The sequence below is a fragment of the Hoplias malabaricus genome, chromosome 16 (assembly GCF_029633855.1).
Source record: "Hoplias malabaricus isolate fHopMal1 chromosome 16, fHopMal1.hap1, whole genome shotgun sequence".
In the NCBI taxonomy this organism is placed as follows: domain Eukaryota; kingdom Metazoa; phylum Chordata; class Actinopteri; order Characiformes; family Erythrinidae; genus Hoplias; species Hoplias malabaricus.
Genome location: NC_089815.1, coordinates 36,904,465 through 36,912,784, shown reverse-complemented (window position 1 = coordinate 36,912,784; position 8,320 = coordinate 36,904,465).

Sequence of the window (8,320 nt, the reverse complement as noted above, 5' to 3'; positions counted from 1 at the left end):
ATTACATTTAGCTAAATGTTTTGAGAAACAGACGATGTTAGGTATAGTGCTAGTGCTGTTAGACACCTACGAACTTCTCAAAAGCAAAACAAAAAACAAATAGTAGGTCTGATTCAGACAATACGGATATTTTTGTATCTTTGACGGCTTAATCTTGTAATAACACCCTGCTGCTTTCATATAAATGATATCAGACTAAAGGAGCGTTGTTGTAGTCAGCATCCTGAATTTTCCGTTCTACCTTAAACAGCTCAACAAACACCGAGGAGGCTCAATATAGCGTTACCTATTCCGGTATTTAAGGTGGAATGGAAAAAAGCCAGCCAACAAGATACATAACATTTTCAAAATAGAACATAAAGAAAGCGCTCAGGCTTGTTACAGCCTGCTTGAGTCTGTTACGTTGGGCATTTGATTAAATGAAACAAACGGCTCATATTCAAACTTTCCATGGCTCAGTCGAGTTGGCAAAGTTAGCTAATATAACAATGCCACGGCAATTTCCCTCACATATTCACGGCTTTAAGATAGTGTTAAAACTAGAAACGTAACTTTAAAATGCTTTGTGAACTATCACTAGTTATTTACCTCAATCTTGAATTTCTCCAAACTTCGAGCCACAACAAAGAGGAATCAACCGTCCTTCGCGCGTATTCCCGAACCTCCCACTGAGCATGCGCATGACTAGAACAGAGCATGCGCAGGTTTATCTTAATCAGCAACTTTTCCAAACAAATCTTCTCAACACATTTTTTATGTTGTGCCTACAGGTTGATCAGAACAATACATTTCGTGTTAGATGAACTATCACACAATTGAGTTCTATTCCCAACTCACTATTTCAATGTATAATCAACTAAATTTGAAGTTAGATTTTTTACAGTGCAGTCTGTTTTTTTTTTTAAGGTTTATTAAATGTTTGGTTATGGTGGGTAGCATACTTACTGTTTTATCCGAGTCACGTCGACCGTCGATGTTCGGAAGAAAAAGCGGGGCGCACCTGTTGTCGGTACCAGAGATCTGCCTCGCGCAAAGCTTACGTAATGACGTCAGACGTAAAGCTGCTTTAAACTTAATTGTTTCACGTAGTCTCAAAGTAAAAAGTTATTTTGAGATAAAATGTGTGACTTTTAAGTTAATTGAACTCATGAAAGTAAGTTGTAGGAACTAAGGCAAAAGAATTAATTGAGGTTAATGTAAATAAGTCTATAATAGGAACTACTGCCCAAATACACTTTTTAGAGTGTACAAATGAGTATGTGCAAGTGTGTAAAGCTCTGATATTTAAGTACCCTTTTCTGAAGGAAAATGAGGGGAATGGATGTGTGAGTTAATTCTAATAGTGAAAATTACTTTATTGTTGTTTTTATACTTGTTCTTGTATAATACAATTTGGAAACAGGTTATTTTCATTTTAAATGGCTTGGCCTGCTCTAAGTGTGTAGAATTACATGAGGTTTTGTAGTTACGGCTGGTAAAATGTAACGCGGATAAGCCCGTTGCAGTGGGCAGACAAGGTGCACTATATTCTGAAGCAACTTTGCGGTTGTATTTTTGGTTGTACACAAGGGACCAAAACTTGCTATATGTTGCTGAACAGCTTTTGATTTGCTCTACAACATTTCTTGTCGACTTTTCTTAGTAAGATAGGGATATCCAAACTCAGATATTTCTGTAATGGTAATTTTTATATGTCTCTGTTGAAAGAACTTGTCTGCTTGTTTGTCAGTATATTCATTTCTAATCGTCAACAGAGCTCAAAAACTAAGTGTATGTCAGGTCAGCTCGAGGTCAATGCTTTATTAGAACAAACCACATCTTGTATATCAAACTGAGATGTCTCTAAGGAAACTAAGCTTGCAGAAACATCGAGTGATTATCTTATGGTTATGACGTATAAACTACCTATATAAATATCTCTGTGAAAACATCTCCTTTGTCCACATTCACATAGTACTCTCTGCTATTGTATGTTGACCACCTTAAGGTTAAATAAACTACTTTCTGATTCCAAATGCTCTGTTAGATTTCAATTCTTAATACTTGTCCTTATTTTCTCCATCACAATTTCAAAAATACATATCAAATTCAAATGTGTACACAGTGCACATTTTAAAAAGCTTGTGACAATGATACATGTGTACGTTGAACGTTTTCAAACCCATGCCTTCTTTTTTGTACAAGACTCTGTGTATAATCAGTAATGTTGGAATTGAAATGTCCAAAATTGGAATAATCTGAAATATGTAACATGGAAAAGGTTAAGTACTAGCTGCCTGAGTACCATTTTCAAATGACCAATCATATGTTGCATTAACTTAATAAAAAATAAATAAAAACTACACTGACATACTACCATCTGGCCACAAATGGGAGTATGTGTCCACAATTCCATTTAGACCTAACAGGTGGTGGTGGGGTCTTAGGTCCGAAAGGCCATTTAGTCGAGAAAATAGCAGTTGCTTACCTCTTCGTAGTACCACACCATCCCAATCCACATATATGATACGCCGCTTGGTGGACCTTATCGGCCTAGCGCGCGGCGCACCCTAGACGATTTTTTTTGCAGAGCCCGGGGTCGGGTCCTGGGCACACGTGGTGGGAGCTAAAAATCCTCAAAGTTTGGGCCTTTTACCCGCAATTCTGCATCAATCCACCAGGTGGCTCCCGGAACGTCTCGATTCCAATATATTCCATTACAGGCAAATATATTGGGATTGGGATGGCGTATATATTTATCATTCGTTGAAGTGTTTTGTAATGTTTTTAATACTTTTAACATGCCCAACATCCATAGACATTAACATTTTAAAGTGTTGGCTACTTTGATAAGGCAACACAAACGTCCTTTCACAAAGTTTCCAACTATCTTTGATATATTTATAATGCCAGTAAACCGACAAACACGTAACCACAGTGAGCCAGCCTGCCCTTCTGAAACTCTTGTCCGAACGCCTTACTTTCAAATTTTCAAGTTACCTAACGTTACTGCTGCATTACTTAAGGTGGAAGCGAAAAATGTAAAAGCTTCTGAGCGAACACCAGTCAGAATCCGAATGTTAAACAATACACCTGCATATAGTCAGCACAAAAAGATTGCTCACACATTAAAATCATGCCCAAGATAATGGAACGATGACGTTCAGAAGTAAGTTATAATCCAGCGTCAGGTAATTTAATGTGGAAGCGAAGAGTTGCAATAGAGCTTCTGGGCAACTTCAATGTTAAGAATCAGTAGTTTAAAATTATACAAGCACATACAGGTGCTGGTCATAAAATTTGAATGTATGCAAGACATGGGTTTCAGCTGTCATGTTCCTTATGCCAAGCCACTCTTGAACAAGAGACAGCGTCAGGAAAAAGGACTGGACTGCTCCTGAGTGGTCCAAAGTTATGTTCCCTGATTAAAGTAAATTAGATTAGATTAGATTCGACTTTATTGTCATTGTGCAGAGTACAAGTACAGGGCCAATGAAATGTAGTTAGCATCTAACCAGAAGTGCAATATATTACATTATTTACATAAAGTGCAGTAGTGATATTATAGTGATTTTCGTGCCCTGCCCAGGCAGCGTTTATGGTAGATGTCCTCGAAGGAACTTGAAACTGGACACCTGATCCACTGCAGTTCCGTTGATGTAAATGGGGGCGTGAGCTTGATTCCTAGTCCGTCTGAAGTCCATGATGATCGCCTTTGTTTTGAGCATGTTTAGTACTAGGTTATTGTTTTGGCACCACAAGGACAGATGCTGTACTTCATCCCGGTAGGGCGTTTCATTATTGTCTGTAATCAAGCCTATCACCATGGTGTCATCTGCGAATTTGACTATGGTGTTTGAACCATAGGCAGGTACACAGTCATGGGTGAAGAGAGAGTACAGAATCGGGCTAAGAACACAACCTTGTGGAACGCCAGTGTTCAAGGTGATGGTTGATGAATGAAGGTTGCCTAATCTAACAGATTGGGGTCTGTTAGACAGGAAGTCTAAAATCCAGTGGCAGAGTGATGTGCTGATACCCAGATGGTTGAGTTTGGATATCAGCATAGACGGAATCACTGTGTTGAATGCAGAACTAAAATCGATGAACAGCATACTCACCTATGAGTTTTGACAGTCCAGTTGGGTTAGTGCCGTGTGTAGTGCTGTTGAGATATCGTCCTCGGTGGATCTGTTGCTACGATAAGCAAACTGGTGTGGGTCCAGCGTAGCAGGCAGGCAGGATTTCAAGTGAGAAAGAACTAGTCTTTTAAAGCACTTGGAAATTATTGGGGTGAGTGCTACAGGTCGAAAGTCATTAAAGTCTGAAGCAGTAGAATGCCTAGGCACAGGCACAATGATGGCTGACTTAAAGATAGATGGTACAGCTGCCTGGGCAAGCGAAACATTAAAGATGTGAGCGAAGACACCCGCAAGTTCCACAGCACAAGCTCTTAGCACACGGCCAGGTACACCATCAGGGCCAGCTGCCTTCCGTGCATTCACTCTGCTCAGCATGCGACTGACATCCGAAGTGGAAAGTACAAGTGGGTTGTCGTCGGTGGAAGATTTATTGAAGATATCAATATCATCTGGTCGAAACGAGCGTAGAAGTTGTTCAGCTCATCAGGGACTGAAGCACTGTTGGTAGATGGAACAAAGCTAGTTGGTTTATAGTCAGTCAGGGCGTGTATTCCCTGCCACATACGCCGAGGGTCAGAGGAGGTAAAGTGCTCCTCAATCCGGCGTTTGTAGCAGTGCTTGGCTATAGCTATTAGTCTCTTCATATTGCCAGCAACCCCAGTGGGCGGTACAGAGGACTCTTGTACCCTGAGCGCTTGTTGATTTGTTTCAGGACAGAGTTAGTGTAGGTGTCCAAGTGGATGTGTGAGACTGTGGTGGCTCGGGCAGCATACTCACTCCAGTCGGTGTGCTGGAACTGTTGCTGAAGGAAGGAGTCAGCCCCATCCATCCAGATCTTTACAGTTCTGGTTGAAGGCTTAATCCTATGCATGACTGCAGTGTATTTGGGAAGCAGGAACAAAGAAAGATAATCGGACAGTCCAAGATGGGGGAGGGGTGTTGTTTTGAAGCTGGTTAAAGTCAAACCGATGCTGAATCCGGTGTTTGTGCGGTGAATGTTAATTTCCAAAAGTGTCTGTCTGTCGTAACTGTAGTTCGCAAGAGTTATTTGCGCAAGAAAACTGGAGATAGCTAAGTACAGAAGTATAACATCACTAAAACCGGTAAGACGCTGAGCCTCGCAGTGTGATCGCGATGCCATCTTGGTCCTGGGAGACCAAGGACCATTTCCTATGGAAATCAAGGTCCCAGAATCTGGAGGAAGAGAGGAGAGGCACAGAATCCACGTTGCTCGAGGTACCCTGCAAAGTTTCCACAGTCAGTGGAGTTTGGGGTCCCATGTCATCTGATGGTGTGGGTCCACTGTATTTTCTGAGGTCCAAGGTCAACGCAGCCGCCTACCAGGGAGATTTAGATTACTTTATGCTTCCTTATGCCTCCAAGCGAGGTGGGTTAGTGCAGTGTGTAGTGCTGTTGAGATAGCGTCCTCGGTGGATCTGTTGCTACGATAAGCAAACTGGTGTGGGTCCAGCGTAGCAGGCAGGCAGGATTTCAAGTGAGAAAGAACTAGTCTTTTAAAGCACTTGGAAATTATTGGGGTGAGTGAGGCACAAGCACAACGATGGCTGACTTAAAGATAGATGGTACAGCTACCTGGGCAAGCGAAACATTAAAGATGTGAGTGAAGACACCCGCAAGTTCCACATCACAAGCTCTTAGCACCCGGCCAGGTACACCATCAGGGCCAGCTACCTTCCATGCATTCACTCTGCTCAGCATGCGACTGACGTCCGAAGTGGAAAGTACAAGCTCGCACAAATCACTCAGAGAGAGCGGGCAGCATGCACAAAACACTCAGAGAGAGCGCGCAGTTTGCACAAAACACTCAGAGAGCGCGCAGATTGCACAAAACACTCAGCGAAAGCGCGCAGCACGCACAAAACCCTCAGCGAGAGCGCGCAGTTTGCACAAAACACACAGAGAGAGCGCAAAGCTCGCAAAAAAAAACTCAGAGAGAGCGCGCAGTTCGCACAAAACACTCATAGAGAGCGCGCAGTTTGCACAAAACACTCAGAGAGAGCGCGCAGCACTCACAAAATTTCTGTTGAAGCCATAGCATAACTCAATGGTGAGTCAAAAGCGGCAGAGGTTACTTTTTTTTAAAAAAACCGTGACCCAGGCAAAGCTCCATATTTGTAACAGCAAATGCAAAGCTGGTTAAGGCATAACTTTGTTGGGGTTAACCTTTTGTCTGAAGTGTCTTACATAACTTCAAGTCTTGTGTGAATGTGTTCACCGGAAAAATACTCCAACAGCGCTCCGTATAACATGGATAAAACAATTATTTACAACACATACCAAGTCGACGTTAACAGAGCACGTTTTATAAATAATATAGAAGACACGGGTTAGCCTTTTTTTTGTAAGCACAGGGCTGACATTTTATGAAACACACTTTACCTTGTGTGAGCACTATATCTACAATGTTTGAATCCATTTTTAAAAAAGGTTCTTCTTTTTTGCAGCTTGAACACAACTAAATCAGATGCAGTGGGCATGTAAATTTTGCAAATTTGTGTATGAAAGAAAGGGCAACTGCTTAGACATTACAGATACAGAAACATGGTGGTTACAGCCACCAGTGAAACGCATGTTGGAGCGCTGGCCAGCCCTTTTCAGAAAGCAGCAGGTATGGTAACAAATATGTAATTTATGTAAAATAAAACATACAATCATATTAACATGAACATATTACTTCTACAAGAGTAAATGTATTTTAATTTGTGTAATCTGTTAATGTGGTACAAATCGAATTATGGCTCTATGTGTGCTGTGTTTTTCCTAAAGGTTTTTGCTGAGTTCACAAGGGTGGCAAGTAAAGATCTTGAACAAGACTTTTTTGAGGCCTTGGACAGTCACACCCCACGATTCCTTGAGATCTTTAAATCCAGGAAAGGAATTATTGGCAGTACACTTGCAGACATTGTTGCCCAAGTTGAAATTAAGGTAAGGAATCTTTTTATTACAATTTGGAATGTTACTTTTATAAGAGTGATCCAGTCACCTCCTTAATGGAACACTAGATAATATTTTTTACCTTAATTTTTTAGCTTAATTACAGCTTAAAAATCATTGTGATGCTCCACTGATCTTAGCTAGTGTTCCTTTAAGGTTGGTTAGTTTTCCTGTAGACTTGTCATCATCAACTAATTCCAAACATGAGAACCAACATTTATTTGCCATGGAGCTGCACTATTTCCCGAAAACTATTAAAGACAAATCAGTTATTTTTGTGCTGTGTAATGTTTCTTTCATTTTTAATGGTTCTTTCTAAAACCATGGAGCCCAAAGACAGACAAGTTAAACAAAACAGCACAAACACCCAATAATATTTTTTTTAGCAGATGAATCCTGTTTTAATGGGATGGTAACATATATTATAGAACACAGACACCTATGTGTTTTAACTTATAATTTATCACACATTTGTCTCATGTTTATTTTTAGATATTTTGGTTTGTTTTTTCTTAACTTGTAGATCCAGGATATTACAGCAATGTGGACTGCTGTCCTTCGTTGTCTTCCAGGTTTATCTTGGAGATTAGGCAGTGAGTACTTCAAGGTCTGTTTTGTAAGTATTACATCAAATTGTATAATTAAAATTTACTTAGTGAAGACATGAAGGTTTTGCAATAATATATTTTTTCATTATATTTACCTTTTGTCTGCAGGATTCAGATACCATCACAGATTTCATTCAGGTTCCTGATGGGTTATTGACTGTTATACCTGAAGACAGCCAGCAACCAGGTCCAAATGCCATACACTTTGAGCCATCTAGCATTAATATCATACTGGAAGGTAACGTTATGGAGAACATTGAAAACCATGCTCAAGCTATTTGCCTGACATTTGAACTACTATAAAACCTTCATTTGGACTATCCCAAAAGACTGGAGAACACATTTGACTTGCTAAACCTGGGAGTAGGCAATCTGAGCCCAAAATAATTTAAGGGATTTCTAAGTTTCGATGGACCCAGCTTTACCCTCTTATTGATGTTAGGCTCTCATTTATATGGTTTGCACTTGCAAAATGTTCTTGTGTTGTTCATAATGTGTCAAAGCACTTAAATTTATTGTGCAAAACTTTAGCTTGGTTAAGTGCATTAAACATTATTGTACATTTTTGTTTATTACACAGACTGTGCCATTTGAGTCATTCAAGAATAAAGATTACTGGAGGTTTTCTTTTAAAAA